This window comes from Myxocyprinus asiaticus, chromosome 1 (genome assembly GCF_019703515.2).
Source record: "Myxocyprinus asiaticus isolate MX2 ecotype Aquarium Trade chromosome 1, UBuf_Myxa_2, whole genome shotgun sequence".
NCBI lineage: Eukaryota > Metazoa > Chordata > Actinopteri > Cypriniformes > Catostomidae > Myxocyprinus > Myxocyprinus asiaticus.
In genome coordinates this window covers 53,539,809-53,560,843 of record NC_059344.1, presented here as the reverse complement: position 1 = coordinate 53,560,843, position 21,035 = coordinate 53,539,809, and the positions used below count along the sequence as shown (strand labels likewise).

The following is a 21,035-nucleotide window of genomic DNA, read 5'->3' as shown; positions in this document are numbered from 1 at the left end:
CACCAAGGCCTTTTACAATACTGATGAATGTAGAAATGCTTACATATGATTGGACATTTTTTTTTTAATTATATAAAAAATCTAAAAGGTGTTTATTGCGGACACTTACATGCACACTTTGGAGTTGGTTGTATGACTAAGTCATTTGCTTCAAATGTTATTGAAGTTGTATACTTTATGTTATGTAAATGTATGTAAATGTTTTGGATATGTATGCTCCAATGTTGCCTGCATCTTTAGAGACGGTCCCTAAATTTGTGACTATTTGTGATTAAAGAATGTCCAATGTCAAGCCAACTTTATTGCATTATTTGTTGACGTGGGGACACTTGGTCACCTGTTTCTGATTTTGCTGTGCCAACGATGCCAACGTAGGATCAGTACATAACGGCACATTCAGCAACATGGAAAAGCTGATTAAGTTGGGTTCTGAACTCATGACTACATTGATACAGCTAGTAAAAACATGCATCAAACATCCACACCAACCCACCCTTGTTTTTTAGATATGCAGTCTATAACCTACAAACAAGGGAGTCTTAAATAATAACTAAAGACTCTACAAACTAAATTCAGCTGACTCGATACATGTGTTAACGGACTATGATAATGGCCTACTCGGATAACACATTGTTCCTAGAGCTGGCAGAAAATACTCAAAACAGACACAAGCAGCGTATCTATCAGCCACAAATAATATAGTTATATTCAATTACCTATGATTGTCCAGGATTTGCCAACAGACGGTTAGCCATCTTCATCGTCGATGAAAACCGATGCAGCTGTCGGAGTCGCATTGGAGTGATGTCACCTCCCCTCTTCGAATGATTGGCTAGAGGAGGAGCTGTTGATCAAGAACTAGTGGACCAATAGGGACACAAAATGCCCCCTGATTTACATAAAAATCTACTCACAAGTTTTGGAAAACCAAGCGCAGAACTTGGAAACAATAGCAAAGAATAATACAGAGTAAGTGTACAAAACAAACAAACAAAATTAAAACATGAAAATATGAGCAAAATTGTCAGAGCACAAAAAACAGTAATATAACCAAGGAAAACTGTTTGCAGTTCTGATGACTTTGCTTTAATTTAATTTTTATTTATTTTTTGCAGCATATTTTAAATGTGTTGATAGATTTTTGATTCATGCTTGTTATTTTGATCCGCACTTTTTATTTATTTTTGCGCTTATAATTTTTTATCTGCGCTTATTATTTTTTGATTCATGCTTATTATTTTGATTCACACATATTATTTTTGGATCCGTGACCGCAATACTTTTGACGGGATTTTGATGCCATAGAGGCTCCCTAGTGGGTCCCGACCCCCTTGTTGAGAACCACTGCTAAAAACGACCATAAATATTGACGATATAAACAACATTACAGCTCAAATAATGCACGAGTTTTAATAGAAGAATTAATGTAAGTGCTTTTATAAAATTGTAAGCTTTACATTTCTGCCTTTAAACTCCAAAATATTGGCCCCATTCACCTCCATTGCAAGTGCCTCAAAGTAACCCGTTTTTTGCATTGGGCAACATTATGCCACAAATGCTGTTGACTAAGCTTAAGTTGTATTGAACCCGGACTATTCTTTTAATTTAAATATGTAGGCCTAAAATGTTTTTTTTTTTTTTTTTTTCATTAATATGCAAGCGTTGCTGTATTTGTTATACTACAGTTGGCATATGAACGTAGGCTATATATGTATATGGAAGCTTTATATGATTGCACCATGGAGCCACAGTATGTGTCATCCTACTGTGTGCCAAAGCTAAATGTGTATGTCGATAAAGAGCAGCGGCATGCCATAAAACCAGCTCACTTCTAAAGAGAACAAATTAACAGCTTACACTCCAATCAATATGATGAGAGTCTTGATTATCAACAGAAAAATAAACCCACACCCTTATACAAGTTATTAACACCTTAATTGTTTCACGGGTCCATGTACGCTCTGGAAGCGCACATGACTTTGGCCAACCTGCTTTGAGAATGCAATAGACCGAGTCATGCATGTAGTAGCACTATCTCTCCCCACCCTCTCTCACACACACACACACACACACACACCCACCAGGGTTGATGCTGATGCGAGAAGCCTACTCTCCATTCTGACTCTCACATCCTGAACGGCGACAGTGTTATCCGCTCTTCTTTTTATTCTCCGTGTTGAACTTTGTTCAGCGCGTTAAAACAGCAAAGTGACATTTCGTCTCGTTGTTGTCAGTGGCGAGATGACAAGACCACAAACCACTCACGAGAGGGATTTGGTAAAAAGCCGGTGATCAGCAGAGGAGACGGGACGTGCACATTATCAGTTTGATTACAGGACGCATCCCAGAGGTTTCGAGTCTTCGGAGGAAGCGAGAGCGATTTCTATTCATTAACAGTTCTACCAGCTCAAATCAGTGCCAGAGGGGACGAGCTGTTGGAAACCGATCGGTGAGGGTGAAGAGGTGGTTGAAGACGATTTTATTTAGATATAAATGTCTTTATTACAAGACTTGGAAGTCCATCAGTCACCATCAACAAGAGAGAGAATTTCAGCTGACAACCCATTGGAAGGTTAGTTGCCACTTGTGTAAGTCTGTTTCATGTTGATTTATGATCATTTTAAAAGGGTAGCCTATTTTTTAGGGACATTGCACAGAGACGTGTGAAACCTCCTTCCCTAAGAAACGGCTTAATGCAGGTTATTCATGATGACAAAAACGAATGTCATGAAATGCTGGTGTTTTAATAGTTAAAATGTGGTTGAAGAACGTGTGAACGTGAACGAAATGGAAAGATGAGAGTATGTAAAGCGCGCGTGGTGCCTCATTCATTAAGGTATATGCGCGAAAGGGGCCGTTCACACCGAACGCGCTGTTTTTCTATTGTTTTTCTGAGTAAACATTCCCTAGACGGACGCGTTTGGAGCGTCGCGTTTTAATAAGAATGTCAACTTTTATAAACGCGTCTCGAGACACCTGCTTGCGGTTATATTTGCCTTTTTTTTGTAAGCGATTTCGGTCTGAACGTTTCCCAACACAAACGTCTCGAATCTATCAAGACATTAAGGTGATTAAATTGTTTATTTGCGTTGCATTGGGTTCAGTGGGATAACTGCACATCACCAGCTCACATCATACTGAAATGCTCGCTGTTTGACTGGAACATCATACGGAAATACCAGACATAAGCGACTAACACCATCAACATCATACGCCTGCCGATAACCGCACCAATCCCTGCGAGCGACCACCTGTTTCCAGCGGTGTAGTAATAAAATCGCGCGGACCAACCGGTCAACGCTTCACTTTACTGAGAGATTACAAACAAGATAACATTATAGCTAGATATACGCCTTATGTCTCCATCTGGTTTATTTATTTGAATTTTGCTTAACATTGTAGGCGACAGCTTTGCGCATTGGGCGCATTAGATATGGAAGCGCTTGGGTCTTTTGGATATCTAGTAGTGCTTTACAATGCAAAAGACTGCATCACTGAAGTAGACACTGACTATATCAATCGCTCCTTCCCTCAATCCCACTGCACTACAATTTCTCTCGCTGAGATTATTCTCCTGTAATCCAGTGCACAATTGAAGTCGCATTTGAACCTGCGTTAGGCAATTGGTAACGCTGGACATGATGTAGTTAGACGCGCACAACCTGCGTGTGTCAGCAGGGCTTGTTTCGTGTGGAGCAAATCTCTCTGAAATTAAATGACATAGATTATAGAGGAATGTAAAAAAAAAAAAAAAAAAAAAAAAAAAAAATTTGTCGGCTTGTGATGCCTGTCTTCTGGATTTTACAATCTGATTTTATGTTGTTGTAAGTGTTGTTGTTGCTCTTATTGAGTGAATAATTGCTCTGCATCATCTTTTTGTGTGTGTTTCACCCAGGAATGTAGTTAGTCATAGAAAGTTTTCCAGTCATGCTAGATATTTTTACATATCCGTACAGTGCACTGCCAATAATTAACAATCACTAACAAAAACAAATTTACCAACACACCCAAGCAGGCAGAGAGTTTTGATGAGCAATTATATACTGCTGTATGCCTTTCTGACTATTGTTTGGCTTAAAGGAGCCTTTAGTGATTTCACAAGCTTGAATGTATGCAAGTGTCATTCAATACCGTCTTAAACACCCCTCAAAATCATAATTAAAGTTATCATAATTTGAGGCTTTTACTCCATGTCTGCCTCAGAAGACTTGGTATATATATTCAACAAGTCCACTTTTACTGTTATTGTGCTTTTTTTGTCGTTTTTGGAGCTTGACAGCCCAAAGTTACATTCAGTGTGGCAAAACGCTTTCTGAAATCTTTTCCTCCTCTATGTAATCATATTGAAAGCATCTTTAGGCCATTATACAAGCTGTCAAGTGTGCTTTTGCTGGGGTGTAATGTAGGCTATTGGCTATTTAACAAAAGGGACAAGCCCTCCTAATGTCCTGTTTCAATAGAAAATATGTAAACACAGGAAAGAAAACTGTGCTTGGCAAACCATTTCATGGGTTCATTAATCTAACTAATGCATGTGGTAAACAAATACTGAACAATTTAAATTCAACCCAATAACACTTGAACTCGGAAAAAAGTAAAGACTGGCTTTTTCCTATATGTATCTACTATGACATTTTCCAAATGAACAAGGGTTGAAAATTTCTCAAGCCACTCTGCTATATATTTGAGTGTGGGCAAGCTTTTTATGGCCCTGGTTGCATTTTTTTATTAATACGGGGAGTGAGTTTGCCAGGAAATGTGTCTTATTTGACCTGCGGGATTGGTGGTTGGAGTGAGCAAGGAGAAGAGGTAATTAAAATAGATGGGTAGAGGAAATTGAGATTGGCTAAGAGAGGCTAACGTTATGGAATCACTTGTTAAAACCGATGCTGTCATTAGTCATTCCTGTTCAAGCGAGAAAAGCCACCAGCAGGTTATGTGTGTTGGCAATGATAACAGTGTTGTTGAATTTTATGTTTAGAATAGCAACAGTTGAATTTTATGTTTAGAATAGCAACAGGAATCTCTCAAGTTTATTCAAGGTGGTGATCAAATTTTATAAAATGCTCAGCTCTCTCTGACTCTTGTTAGGTGGAAATGTCATATCTTAAAAGCATCTAAATGGGGCCTCCTTTATAGTTCAAATCAATTATTCTAACAAGACAAATAAACAAGGAAAAGCAGAGCTGCATTAGCTCGAATGCATGTAAAATCGATATCTGAAAGTATTCAAAGGGATATAATGATATACAGACCCTTTCAGAGGTATTTGTTACAGCTTTGCAATGTAGATTAGGCTTAATTCTGGACTAAATCACTCACTGAATTACTATTGCTTGTCCAATTAATACTCCAGCCCTGAAATCAACCCTCCCTTTGTGGAATTAAAAGTAGATTATGCTTTGACATTATTGATTATAGATGGTGGGTGCAGTGGTCTCTTTAGATCATTAATGTCTGCCTCATGTGGAGGGGTATTAAAGAGGTGTCGATGGAGGGAGGAGGGGTGCAAGAAGAATTGAGGGATGATCTTTCATTATGTGATGAGGGGAGAAGATCTCTCATATGTCAGCTGATAAATAAGTGCAGAGAAACATCTGCCGGAAGATGGAGAGACTGCGAGAACACGAGAGTAGCATAGAAGATTGAGAATGTGTGGTGTTATAAAGAAATTTTTTTGAGGATGTTTTTGGAACATCTTTTTTTAGGGGGGCTTTTTTTTTAGGTCAGATTTCTCCCACAGGCTCTTGATGTTAGATACCGCTCTCAGGCGCTCTTGAGGGGAAAATCTTTTGAATTGAGGACCTACATCTCACTGACAGTCTGGGCAGTCTGTTCAACAAGGGATGTAGGCATGTTGTTTCCGAGAGTTCCAACATCCTATGATCGGCCACATTATGCCGACTCACGACTTCCGGCATCTCCTAAAATATATTTTTGCCTCGGCTCCAGTGTGTTTATCCTCCCCTGTGGTGTGACTGGAAGCATATTGTGTAAGCAATGTGGGAGACCTGGGTTTGGATCCCACATTGAAACCAGTAAGTAACCAGAGGTTTCATTTTTCCCTCTAATATTATTATTTTTTCCCCCCACTGATGGTTAGGTTTATGTTTGGATTGGGGACTACAGTTTATAAAAAATGAACTACATTTCTGCTCACTGTATTACAGCCTGTACAGCTAATAACAAGTCACTTAACAACTCGCTTTTGGCACCCCTCAATGGACTATACACCTGGAAAATGTGCCCATATGCCCAGCAACACATACCGCTTTGTCCACTGGGGGCAGTGTGTCATATTTCCGTAAACAGAGCAATTTTAGCTAAAGAAAAGTCAACCACACTAACTACGTTTCCATCCAAGGGTTTTTTTTTGTGACAAAAAGTGTAGCGCATCAAAATGTTTACCGATATAGCTGATGGAAATGCAAAGTATCGCTAAAATTTCAAAAGTGTCAACATAATATTTTTCAGTTTAACTCTATGTTGATTCTTCAAATGTCGTGAAAAACTTGTTTGGAAATCGAGAAAATTGGCATTAATGCAAAAATATATTGACACATGACAGAAGTTACCCCACTCGTTAGCCTGTGTTAATCATGACGACAAGGTATACATCCTTGAAAGCCAATTTACTGTACGTGAAGCATCACTATACAGTAGAGTGAATGTATGTCTCACAATGTATGTCTCACAAACCTAAACTACACATCACAGTAATGATTCTTTGTTTCTTTTGGATATGACCAAAAAGCACTTGCGGTTCAGTAAGTAAGTCAGTTGATAGACTTTTTAATCAAATAGTGAGTTTTTGTAAATTTGTGAATTGGACATATGAAACTACCAACACAAATATTCGCCAATGGTGATTGTTGCATATTTTTATTTGTGTTGCAGTTTGTGTTGATTTTTGCTCAGAATATTTCAATGAACATTGCTTTAGAATATTTTCAGGTAATTCCTACCATTTCCCACTTTGCATTACTTTTGTAAAAACCCATCTTAACAGCCCTTCCTAACTGCCAGATGTCCTCTTATTTATCATAATGAAACAAGATGTTCACGGGCCTTTGCCAAAGTGAATCCAGATGCTATATGGTAGAAACAGCTTCTCAATTTATAAAATTCAGAGGGAGAGAGATTAGTGAAAGAAATATTAAAAAAGGTATTTCATTTTTATGGGTTCAGAATTTGTAGCCACTGTCCCCTTGAGGACATTTTCATTTGACACTAGCAAGCTGTGACTCTCAGCTTCTGACCCAGCACGCAGACAGCCATGTGAGACTGCATGGATGTAAATTGCTTATGGCTAGATGCCACTTTGCAACCCATGTGTGTGAGGATGTGTATATGTGTGTTAGTGTGAGTGATGTATACCCAACTACTGTTTGCTAATGTCACGCAGACTGTGTGGCTGACAGTGCTCAGCATGACACAGGGCTGCTCTGCATCAGTGCTGCAGGAACCTTCCAGGAACCAACTAGCAGTGACATCAGTTCCAACAATTATACTTACAGAACTCTCAAGCCCCTGAGAGCTCTGATGGGTTTTTAGGAACACAGACAACTCGCTGCCATGGAGAAGTTTTAAAAAAGTTTATCTGAAGTGACAGAGTTTTGAAGCTGAAGTTGCCATCTCCTTCCCTGCTGGTTTCTGAATGAGCTCATGAATTTTTTTTTTTTAGATTTTATTAGTAGCTCTCTCATTTGCTTCATGAAAACATTCTCATTATTTATTAATATAAACCAGTTGTTCACAGCTGGTAGGTCAAAAGCCAAAAATGGGTCGCATGTCAGTTCTGATAGGGTTGCAGACAGCATGCAGGGAATAACATTGCTGAATGCAAATAATAAAATGCTTAATACCATATAATCTTGCATAGTTAGGACAGGAAAATAAATAATAATATAATCAACTTTTAGAAAGTAAGAAACAATGCTTCCCATATATTTTGTTTTTGACTTCAAAGGCTGTGCATCAAACTATGGTATTTTGGCACAAATTCATCTTTCACTTGGTAGAAGCATGCCTAATTAGGAATTTTTTTACACAACCTTTTTCTGTGTTAATAAATATTTTTAAGCACACAAATCTTACATCTCCAAGATGTATTAATATATAGAGTAGTAGTTGACCATTTGCTCTTGTGCAGGTGTAGCACCACATTAAGTCTAATGTAAAACAAAGTAATGGTACAATGTAAACTGAATTAGAAAGATTTAAAATTCTGTGCTATTTCTAAGTCGCTAATCACATAATTGTGACACCACTTTGTGACACTGACCATGTTAACTTTATATGAAAAGTCAGATTTCCTAGCTTCCATTGAAGCACATAAGTACTCTTTTGAACGTCCTTAAATTATTCTGGGATAATATGGATCATCATATTATCCCAAAAATTTGTCTATTCCAGCTTGTGTGTATATTGTGTTATTAAAGCAAAATGGGTACATAACAAATACTGCATTCTGAAATGTATGCATATTATTCACTCAAAGTGTTGTAGGGTACAATGGGGCTAAAGGCACACACCTTAAGGAAAATTAGCTTTTTTTTCAGGTAACAAAGTGTCTCAAGATTCAAGAAATACATTTACAGTATTTTTACTGAACATTGATGGAGCAACATAATTTGTGTTAAAATAAATTACAACAGAAGGTTGTTTTGAATAATTATTTTGTATTTTTTTTAAAGGTGGCGAGGGAGCATTTTCCCCCACACCTGGGGTAAAAGGCTCCCTCATTTGGGGTAGAAGGCTCCCGGGGGGTTATATTAATATAGTGTAGATACCGGGGCAATAGTTATAGGGCACAATTTGTCAACTTATTGAAATATTTTGAGACAGCAAGATGCTTTTTTTTTTTTTTTGTAACAAATTAAGATAATGCTGTTAAACAATGTGTTTAATAGGGGCCTTTAGCCCCTGCAACAGGGAGGCTTTTCCCCAAATACTATCCTTATACTTACTGGACAGTTATTGAATTTATATATATATATATATATATATATATATATATATATATATATATATATATATATATATATATATATATATATATATATATATATCACCTTGAACAAAATTGAAAATGACAAATAAGCATTTTGTTTAAAAATAAATGTGATAATCTCCACAATATTTATTAGCTACATAAATGTACAACATTTAAAAAAAAAATTAAATAGTAGATTAAATTGCCTCAAAATCAACCTTTAGACATTACATGCAATGATCTCATGGAAGAAGATAATTTTGCAGTTCATAGTGACAAACAGGTGTTTAGGAAAGTACTGTGGTAGTATTTAATTCTATTTAGTGTTTTGGGAGAGAATAAAATTAAAGGAGCCTTTAGCCACGTTGTACTCTACTGATAATATAATATGTAATAAAAAAAAAAAAAAAAAAAATTTTAGTAAGTGGTCTTCGACTTTTGATCCCTTCTCTACATATCTATGAAGAAAAAGTGTAAAAGTGTTTGTGTGCTTCATTTGTATCTATATTATTTTGGTAAATACATTTGCTGTGTGTATGTTTACAGTATGTGTGTTTGTGTGTGTAGACTTAGCTATAGTTTGGGGAAAATTGATACTCAGAAGTGAGTAAAATTTGACAAAATCTCCCTTTGGGGACATTCTGGAATGTCCTCTTTTGGAAAAACAAATTAAATAATGATGTAAAAGTTCTAAAAATGTAAAAGGTTTTCTGTTAGGGTTAGGTTTAGGGTGTGGGTTAGGGTTAGTTTATAGTAATTATAGTTAGCTTTAGTTAGCTATAGTGTGTGTGTGAGAGAGAAACAGAGAGAGAGAGAGAGAGAGAGAATTACTGTATTTGGGTTTTCCCAGGTATGCTGGTAATAATATAAAAGGATGCAATGACGATGACATGAACAACCATATGAATGTTATGTTAGAACAAGTTGGAGTTCAGTCTATCAAATATTGACGCTAAAATCAATCAAATCTGGAGTATCAGTTGAAGAACTCATGTGATAATTGTCTCAGAGGCAAAAGATACTTATGTGGAAACAGAGTAACAGCTTGTTGCCTTTAACTCCCCTGGAGCTTTTCAAAATGTCAGTGGGATTTGTATTAAAATAATGATTGAATGAAAGCAGGTCATGCTGTGTTTTGTGATTGCTGTTGTGCGAATGATTTACTATTTTAGGTCACTGAGCTAGTCATTTAATTTTTGGTAACTTGCCCTTTCTGTTCATTTGCAGAAAAATTTAGATGAGGATGGGGAAGCGGTGTTTTGGGACAGAGGGAGAGAGAGTTATAGAGTATATGCTTATTTGAAGGGCAATGTGCAGCCTTAACCTTTGCCTTTCCATAGCAAATTAATCAGGGAAATCTGCAAAGGCTTTAACCCCTGGCATCTTGGAGCTGTCAGGCACCCTCCTGCTGTTAATTGATGAGATGGTATCTGTGTGGAAGTTTCATCAGTGACAAAACATCTCCTGTGAGCCAACATATTTCGAATGCAGCACTAAATAACACATTTGGCTGCAGGTTTCCAATGAAATGTCCAGTTGGGGTTGCCAAAAGCGAGTAAAATGGTGTCGTATTCAGACCCGGTTATAAGGTGAATTTTAGCTAAAAAAAAAATAAATAAATTAAACATACCTCCCTAATCTAAATCTTTTGCCTGAACCTAACCAATAGTGTTTTAAAATACAAATGAGTCATTTAAAAAAGATATCTTTACCAAATAACAGCCTAAACTTAACTATTAGTGTTAATATATATATATATTTATATATATATATATATATATATATATGAGAAGTTAAAAAAGACATCCTTACCTTATCAATGCCTAAAGAACCACGGTCCTCCGACTCAAAGACCAATGCCTTATCAGGTGAGCTACCGCAGAAGTTATCCATTATGGAATAAGTGTATATATGTAGGTGAGTCTGTAATAAAAGCATTAAAATGTATTGTTTTTCAAAAGATATGTTTGATTAAAAGTGTGTTGACATCATAAAATAGCAGGTTCTGAGTAATAGAAAGAAAAATAAGTATTTATGAAGTCATAATCAGCCATTGTCTGTTTTAATTTGAGTAAAAGTGAATAAAACACACAATTGTTGTAGCACCTCTAGTGTTCATTTCACCTGGAAACTAAAATGTATATAGAGTCACGTTTTCACTTTGAGACCAGGTTTCAGTATTTAGACAATGTAGTGTTAATGCAAATTAAATACATTAAAAAGTTCATATATCATCTACATAGATCAAATCAAAACATTGGTTTTATCTTAAAGGGGTCATGAAATACTCTTTAAATATATATATATATATATATATATATATATATATATATATATATATATATATATATATATATATTATCTTCCCTCAGGTCCAGTGATATTGTTAGTGAAGTTGTTTTTTTTTTTTCACCAAAACAGTCATAATTTAATAATTTATGATAATTTTCCACCCTGTTTCTGGTCCTCTGTCTAAACGCTTGGTTTTGGCCTCAGCTCCTCCTTTAAACGTCAACGTAAACGCCCACTGTTCTGATTGGCTAGCACCATGCTGCCCCTCAAATACAGCCATATTTGAAATTCAATCTGAAGAGAATGAACAACCCCACAATATTATAAAACTACATGTCAGGGTTTACACATAACACAGATCAAACACATTGCATCCAAATATATTAAACTGTTCATCTCAAGCACAACTGTTAACACTCACAAACTGTCAACACCGGACACGAGAGGCGCACCGCATCAAAAGCAATAAAACCTATTATAATCAATGATGGTGTCTACCATGGACACGTCCGTTGCTGTAAACAGATCTCCAATTCCATTTCGCACTGCACGTGCTGGCGCAGCTACTGCCAACAATAAAACAAATAAATGGTTTAGAAAGTTTGTGTCGATGAGCCCGTTGAATGGAACTGTGCACATATTTGTGTTTGTGTGCATACACCTGTGTGTGTTATGCTGACGAAGCCCTCAGAGCATGTCAGCTCATGGATGAAAGCACTGCAGTGCAAACTAGATCAACCTACACACATAAACAAATAAATGGTTTAGAAAGTTTGTGTCGATGAGCCCGTTGTAGACAGCCTCTAGCTGTTGTGTCAACGGACACGCCAGGTTTAGAGAAGTTTTCAGCACCATAAACTATCAAACAGTCATGACATTTTAACTGCCCCATATCCTTCAATGACAATTCCTTTGCTAAGCTTGAATCATTTTATGACTGATTCACAAGCTATTGATGCTGAAATACACTGAAGACACATCCACATGATGCACATTCTTAGTCCAAAGCACATTGACGATGCACACATCCAGTTTCCGGTAGGAAGCACATAGTCAGAAACGAATCGAAACGGTTAAAGACGTCCATTTAGTGTGTGTAAATACACCAACAATTAAAAATAGCACAGATGGGTGAAAGAACAGTATGTTGAGCAGTTTGCACACACAACAACAAGTGGCAGCAACTGAATGTAACCGAATGGATTAAAACTGAGTTGTAATTTGACACCACATCTTTTAAAAGCTGTACCAGAGACATGACAACAGTCAAAGACTTCTGTGTAGTCCATGTTTTTATACAAAAATAATTCAAAATAGTCCAGATGGGTCCCATTTGGTGTTTAGGATAAGTTAGACCACACTAGGCTACACTATTGGCCCTGCTCTCTCTCTTAGCCCTTTTCCACCGACATGGTTCGGGTGTGGGTTCCTGGGCCGGTGCGAATTCTCGAACTGTTCCGTGCATTTCCACCACAGAAAAGGCTGTTCTGGGACTGAAAACCTGGTTCCGCACTGGTCCCAAAAGCTTGCTGGTCTCTACGCAGGAACTGATCAAGTCAGGGGACGGAGGGCGGGATAATGTTTCATCACCATGGTAAAGTTATCCCAAACAACAACAGTAGCTACCATCTGCAGCAAGGAGTTCTTCTTCGCTCTATAACAACAATAAAAAACCCACAAAATAATCAGACATCAAAAGTGTTCAGGTAACACGATGAAACGAGCGCTCTACTTGTGATATGGTATTTACGAAGATCCGAGATAAACTAGAGAGATCGCAAAAGAAAAAAAATACTCTACGAGAATGAAGATACAGCACGAAATGATGCACGCCGCCTTCAATCGGACAGTTGACCAAATCACAAACAAACTGAAAAACACTTAAGGGAGTACAGGGACCATAAGAAGGAAGTAAGCAGGGCAAGTGGACGGAGCAACAATATTTTGGACTTGGACACCAACCGGCCTGCTAACTAACCGGGGCCTTGAATTCAGACAGTAACGCTTGTGATAAACAGTGAATCGCAGGTGTCCTCTGCAGCTGATCTCAGTAAATTGTTATATTTGCCGACTTTGTTACTGTTGTCATCTTATTTTGTGCATTGTTTTGTTCCGTAAGGGGATTTCTGACCAGCTACTCACTAAGTTTGGAAGATCATGGCTATCTGTTAAGTAAAACGGTGGGATTCTCAATCAGTAATATTATATGCTATGGCAAAAATCCAAATACAACCATCTGCTACACCAATGTTAATCATGATTCCACTGTAACAGTTTACAGAACTTAGCAAGTTAAGCCATAGTTCATACAATGTAATGTAATTACATTACCTGTCGTCTTTAGTGTAGATGTCGCCTCTGACAATCTTGTTGAGCAATGTAATAACGATGGATTGCATTAATCCGCATGTTTAAAAAGGTCCTCAAAAACAAGAGTAAAAGCTGTATACAAACACACTGTGATGCTCCATGTTTGTTTATGTTTGAGGTAGTCACGTGAAACTACCAGGCAGACATTAAACTGTTACGTCACCGTTTGGCTCTCAGGTCAGTGGAAAAGCACGGCCTGTTTACGATAGGCTCCAGATTGCCCCGGCCGTGAACCAGCAGAGCACAGGCTCGGCACGAGAACCATTGCAGTGGGCAGGGCCAGTGGGCAGGGCCAAGGGTGCGATGATGTAAAGTAGGTGTTGATGTTGTTGCTGTAGAGGCGGTCATGAATTAGTGAGTACTGTTTGTGACATCACAATATTACGGAAGTAGAGAACGAGGCGTTTTGGCCGCTTGATTTCAATACAGTAAATGCTTTTATTGCATTGGGGATTAAGTTTTGAGTTCTGAAATTTATAGTAGGTTTTTATAGAAGAAATACCTCTTATATATCAAAATATCAAGTAATATTTGATTCCTCATGACATGACCCCTTTAAACGAGTCATTGAATGTACATATAACTAAAATAACTAATAGTATATAATTGATTATATTTATTTGAAGGTTTGAACATTACATATAGTCCCAGAGGGTACTTATAAATAATTTAGGAGTAAATATTGTTTTTAATATTAAATAATTTTATAATAAATAATTTAGATCACAGAGGATCAACTGACAAACAATGTTGGGAACCACTGATCTGGAGGTAGAAACTGTATTGTTGACTTAGGATTTGATGAAAAATTGAACTCTTTGAGTTGTAATGAATTATAATGAGATTGGGCAGGTTTATCTTCTCTACATTTGGCACCTATTCTCTCCATCGCTTTCATTTTTACACCCCAAGTCTCTTTTTTAGCTCTCACTCTCTCGCTTTTTCTTTTTACACTATCGCTGTTATCTCACCACCCTTAGCTCCTGGCGTCCTCTTTCTACCTGTCTCATAGTGCAATTCTTGACGCTTTTCTTAGATCATCATCATAATATCTTTCTCACCATTCGCAAAGCCTGCAATTCTGTATTAGTGATGCTGTATGTTGAAATTTACAAGCACAATGGTTAATCAATCAAGTAAAATGCCTTCAGGGCTGCACCTGCCATTAGCTGGACCCTTAAGACTGGGACAGATAAATTCTCTTATCAGCCGTGAATAGTGCAGGTTGCTGCAGGAATAATGAGCTTGCAGCAGTAGTGACTGAACCATTTGCTTGATGATTAGTCCCAATGCAATCTGTAAAATCAATTTAACACTGTAGTGTGAGAACTCTGTGTTTAAAGGTGCACTCAGTATCTTTTTGTTTGTGTCATTTTGGACTTACAGTTACGCTCAGTGGTGCAGATGCAGCATCATTCATAGTCAATAGTTTTTAGTAACAGATGCCATTATAGAAATTCACTATACACAATCAGCCATGATTCATTTAATTCAAGAGTGAAAGTGTCCAATAACAAGACGGTTAATGAGATTAAGTGAGTAGTATTCAGCTGGTCGTGTGATTCTAAAATGGTAGCCCCCATGAGGGCGCCCCTGCCTTTTGTAGAATAAAACATCCTTTATAAGGTTACTGATATGACAAGAGTCCTCATCTCATGTGAGTGTTCATGACTTTATACATATGTTTCAAAATTACAATTAATTTTTTTAGGAGTAAAACTTATTTAATGGGGAAAAAATTACTGAGTGCAGCTTTAACATCTTTTAAAGGAATAGTTCAGCCAAAAATGAAAATTCTGTCTTCATTTACTCACTCTTATGCCATTCTAAACTGGCATGGTTTTCTTTCTTATATGAAACACAAAAGAAGTTTAGCAAAAAGTCCTGGCAGGGATTTGACACTGCTTTTGTAACTGGGTAACATTCAATGTTCCTTATAGGATATATGATTTAGTATTTAAGTGCTCTGTTTATCAAGCCTGAAAATCTGTTCAGAAACAAATACTGCAAGAGCAAATTAATACAAATGAAAGTCAGGTACACATCTGACTTCACCGTGCATCATGCTGTTTTTGTGGCAAAACTATTGTAGCATTAGACCCACAATGGGCACATGAAGTTTGATAGATTGCAAAAGCAGAATTAGAACACGCTATTTGGGATCTTAGTAAATCAGGGCCAGTATCATAAAGATATGCTGTGGGCCCGAAAAAGTCAGAGCTCATAAAGGTTGTGAATATACTTGTATATATGTTTTTTTTATTTTTATTTTTATTTATTTTTTTTTATTCCAGTGATGAAAAAAAAACAAAAAAAAAAAACTCTGTCAAATCAGAAAAAAATCTGTGCGACAAATCTTGTGAGAAAGTGTGGACTGGATTATGTATACTGTATATATTTTTTATAATTTGTTGACAGTTTGAGGCATTGTGAATTCACTTTCAGGCAAGTTTTTGAGTTGCAGATGAAAGGCTGCTGATGTAATATTAGCTCATACACTGAGGTTTTTGATGTAAGGATTGGTTTCCAATGACAAGGGCACATACACGCTGACTCGCTCTCACCCACACAAATACTCTCTCCTGCTGAGCTGCCAGCTGCTTGTTTCGTGAGTAGTGAGCTGCCTGGTTCTGAACTTGCTGTTCCTGTCCAAACAGACTTACAATTCAGCTACCGCCGAAGGTCACCATGGTGAAATTCACAGTATTCACTGCTCTTGCATAAGTCTGGGTAGAGGTCAAAAAGCTTGAGCCACTCCAACCGCTGATATGTTCACTGCTGAAATGTGCAGGAGATCCAAATCACAGTATGCTGTCTAAATCAATTTTGCACTAGTTTTTTATTGGGTTTCTATGTACGTGTCAGACGGAAATCTTTGGCCATTGCATCATGTGTCACCATTTTCAGGGTCTCGCATCATGAGTGTTGCATTTTGAAAGGAATAGTTCACCTAAAATTTAAAATGTTGTCATCATTTACTCATGCTAAAGTTCTTTCTAAAACCTGTTTGACTTTTTTATATGAGAAACAAAAAAGGAAAAAAATTTAGTCTGTCTTCTTAAAGTGATAGTTCCAATTATAAGAATTCTCTCATCATTTTCTCACCCTGATGCCATCCCAGAAGTGGGACAAAGATATTTAGAAGGATATCTCAGCTCTGTAGGTCCATACAATGCAAGTGAATGGCGACCAGAACTCAGAAGGTCTTAAACTCATAAAGGCAGTATAAAAGTAATCCAGAAGACCCCAGTGGATAAATCCATGACTTCAGAAGAGATATGATAAGTGTGAGTGAGAAACAGTTCAATATTTAAGTCTTATTTTACTATAAATCTCCACCTTTGGTGGAGTAGGTGGCTGAATGTGAAAGTGAACGTGTAGATTTATAGTAAAAAATGACTTAAATATTGATCTGTTTCTTTCCCACACCAATCATATCGCTTCAGACGATATGGATTTAACCACTGGAGTTGTATGGATTACTGTTCACCATTCACTTGCATTGTAAGGACCAACAGAGGTGAGATATTTAAAAAACAAATCTATTTTTGTATTGTTGTTACAGCATTTCAATCAGTGTGAAATGTCTTTAAGTCAATCAATTATTGTTTTGTTATAATCGATCATTGCTCATCATTGTATCTTTCTTTTAATTTTCGGATCTATCTGTCTCTTGCTTCTCATTCACACTTTCTGTTTTTCATTTTCATCAAAAAAAAATTTTCTCCATGCTCTTGTTCTCTGTCAGTCTATATACTTTTCAACCTTGTTTCATGTCCCAGGGTGACCTTTTTCCTTCTCCTGCCCTTTTCACAGTCTTTCTCTCTCTCTGTCTCACGGTGTATTTGTGTGTAGGTTGATCTAGTTTGCACTGCAGTGCTTTCATCCATGAGCTGACATGCTCTGAGGGCTTCGTCAGCATAACACACACAGGTGTATGCACACAAACACAAATATGTGCACAGTTCCATTCACCGTTAGAGCTATTTTTATCACTCATTTACAGTGAGAATGAAAGTCATGACCAAGACGGCATTTATCTCTTGTCCAGTCTTAAGTGTATTTGTTGCAGTTCCCATAACAATTAACAGTAAGCATTTACATCTAATTAACATGCATGGCCACAACACCAGCACAAGACAACCACTTGCCATCGTCATTAACTGCCAGGCATGCAATTAGGTAATTATGAAATATAATAGCCTGGTGTCTCTCAGTGCATCTGGCTGCGTGACTGATGGGGTGAGTCTTTCATCTGGAGTTTTAGAGGGGTACACTAAAAGCTACACAGTGGTTACATTTGATCTCAGTCTCCCATAAATCCCTATTATGGATGTATTCCTCTCTGCCCCATTGAGATTGTCTAGACGTCAGCAAGGATCACAGTCAGGAACTGGATGAGCCTGTGCCTCCGCAAAAAATTTTCGAGAACAAAATTTTTTTGCTGGACACCAGCATGTTTTGGATGCTGTTGTGCTAATGTCCCCACTAGTGATGTTTTTTTCATGGAACATCACTAGTTGTCTTTTTGAACAAATCTTTTAAGTGAACAAATCGTTCTCATTGACTCATATTTCTCATTCACTGACATCTCTCCCTTTCGAAGCCAATGGGATCTAGTTTGAAGCGTGAGACTGCTTTGGTGGTAAAGACTGATAATAGCACGAGCTAGTAGCATTCGAGTGCAGGCTGTGAAGGAGAATATCATTGATTTGACCCACTAAACGAATACATCTCTTCACTGAACCAGTCGAGTCAGTCATTTGAGTCTGAGCAAGATGAGACGTCTCATTTATGAAAGAATGAATGTACAGGTATACTCATCATTAGCGAACAAGACGAAAGAATCACTCATCTTGTTTGTGAACGAAGATCTGTTGACTGACTTAAGAGAGGAAGCATGTCGTTCATTCAGTTCGGCACATGTCGCATTCAACAAAGAGAGAGAGTGTTGAAATGCAAAGACAAGTTTATAGATATGCACAAAACATAATCCCCAATTTATGAGTGTGTAAATAGGACTGAAGACCATACAGTTGAAACAACATAAATTACTAATGGAAATGTTGTGCTTTGGTGCACAGTGTAAGATATTTAGGCTTTTCTTGAATTTTTCTTGATAAAAGTGAAGCCTAGCATTTTACAATATATATGAAAATAAGACCTGCTTTCTTGTTATTTGTGGCGAAAATGGTTATAGTGTTTTCGTACATTTGTAGACATACAAATTCCATTTGTGTTGCTTTGTTCTGCTTTTAAAGACTAAATTTAGCCTGAGCCAATAGCATTTAACAGCAGGCTGTGAAGGTGCATATCATTGGTTCGACCCACTGAATGAATACACCCCTTCACTGAACTAGGTGGTCACTGAATGAGACAAGACATCTCCCCTGCATCTGAAACCACGTACTGTCACAGTATATACTGTATTTGATGAAGTACGTACTTATCTGCTGGCAAAACAGTATGTTCTTTTAGGTATGCATCCGAGTAGTCTGAATAAATTTCGGACATACTTCATCCTGGGATGTGGGCATTGTCTCGTGTTTCGAATATATGACATAAGAACAACAACCGCTAAAACTGTCTGCTCTGGTTTTGTTAAACAAGCACCATTTAAGCGCAAGGAACAATTATCTTGGAATTCTAAACGTACAATTGAGATGAGCTGTCTGACTCGCGATTCACTGCCATTCTTTTAAATCCAGCATTTTGAACATGATGTCGCCTCAGCTCCCGAGGGATTATGGGATCATTAAGTGTCCAGTTGATCCGCACTTCAGAATCTCACCCGAAATAGTAGGTCATCTCACTTACTGCTTCATGAATACTGTGGATTCATTCTCACTACTCCGTTGGCATATTGTTTTTGGCATATTATATATTAAGGAAAGTATGGATATTTGGATGCAGCACTCGTTCATGAACAAACTGAATGTACTAGTACACTTGTTCGCAAATGAGATGAATGGATCCCTCAGTCATCTCGTTCATGAACGAGGATCTGCTGACTGGCTGAATGAGAGGAGGAGGCAACTTTTATGTTCAGTTCGTCAATCTCATTCAACAAGAAAAGGGGCTGAATTAAATATGTGGTGATGACCACATTTTACTCATAGTAGAATTGTAGACATGTAAATTAAAAAAAAGGATAATTGGACTTGTTCCAGTTGTGAATCACTCTTTTGGTTCAATAAAATTACTGGTCAAAAAGTGAAAGACTGTCATTTGGTGTGATCTATTGCCGCAAAGACATAATTTGTAGAAATGGTAAATGAACGAATCAATGAACAAATCTAAATTAATATTTTTGGTGAACAGATTCATAAGACTCAAGTCATTGGGATGCATCAAAATCCCCACCTCTTGTCCCCACCAGGCTTGTGTTGACACCCTAGTGACATAGTTGCAGCATCAGGCAAAAAAACAGGTTCTTAGATACTGATGTCACTATAAAAAGTGCATTGTAAAAAATGCTTATGATTAATTTATTCTGCGAGTGAAAACTTTGGGATTTTTTAGATAAAGTGTGTAATATTCAGCTGGTCACATGATCTCAACATTCGAGCGACATTCTTTATTTCAGGAGTGTACATTATTTTATGTACATAAACAAATTTTTAAAATATACTATTCTACTATTACTATTTCTTTCTTTTTAAAAGTTTAGCAATTAGCAAAATATTACTGAGTGTACCTTTAAGCCAGTAAACCTTCGTGTGTCAACCGGCTTCTTCACAAAGACCATGATGGTTGACCAGCCTTTTTCACTGGTGAATAACATGACTATGCTTATATACCATCTAGACCAGCACTAAACCAGCATTAACCAGCTTGAACCAGCTTAGAAATTCATGGTTGTCTAAGCTGGTCTTTGATGCTTTTCAGTTGCAAATGAAAACCAGTATACATTTGAGTAATGTTTGGCCCCTTTGTTATTTTACATAGCTGATTTTTTCTGATAACCCTTGGGGATTTGAATTTGAGCGATGCTCACTCTGAAGAGACTGTGCAAAGCAAATGTAAATTATTTTTTGTTTATCATATTTTAAACCAAATGATAAACAGCTCATAGAAATAATAGACTTCAGCACTGCCTGGCAGACATAATGCCAATAATGTCAACAAATATGAATATATTACAGTAGTGAGCTTGACAACTCAATACATTTCAATTAACACAAAAAAAAAAAAAAAAATTGCCTTTTGTACACAATATTTATTTTTAACATTTTTACATAGTGTTTCTCAGTGTCTCACGCCCAGTTGGACAGTTTAGAAAAGGTGCACTGGCTAGCCGGCAGATCCTGGATATGAATGTGAGCCAGCTGGTGAGAGGCAGGTTTAACTGAGTGTACTCTCAGAGGCTGTTCCTGGT

General features: G+C 37.2%; 1 protein-coding gene across 2 annotated transcripts in view; it reads left to right on the top strand.

The window, feature by feature from the left end:
• Positions 1–933: 933 nt before the first annotated feature.
• Positions 934–21,035, top strand: part of LOC127441066 (sodium/calcium exchanger 1-like) — an 85,118-nt gene continuing 65,016 nt past the window's right edge. Inside the window, exon 1 of one of the 2 annotated variants that reach the window (XM_051698242.1) lies at positions 934–969. The gene's annotated coding sequence lies outside the window, so the exon portion shown is untranslated. Of the gene's footprint in view, positions 970–2,078; positions 2,573–21,035 lie in introns of those variants that run through there. The other variant, XM_051698236.1, reaches the window with a different exon arrangement.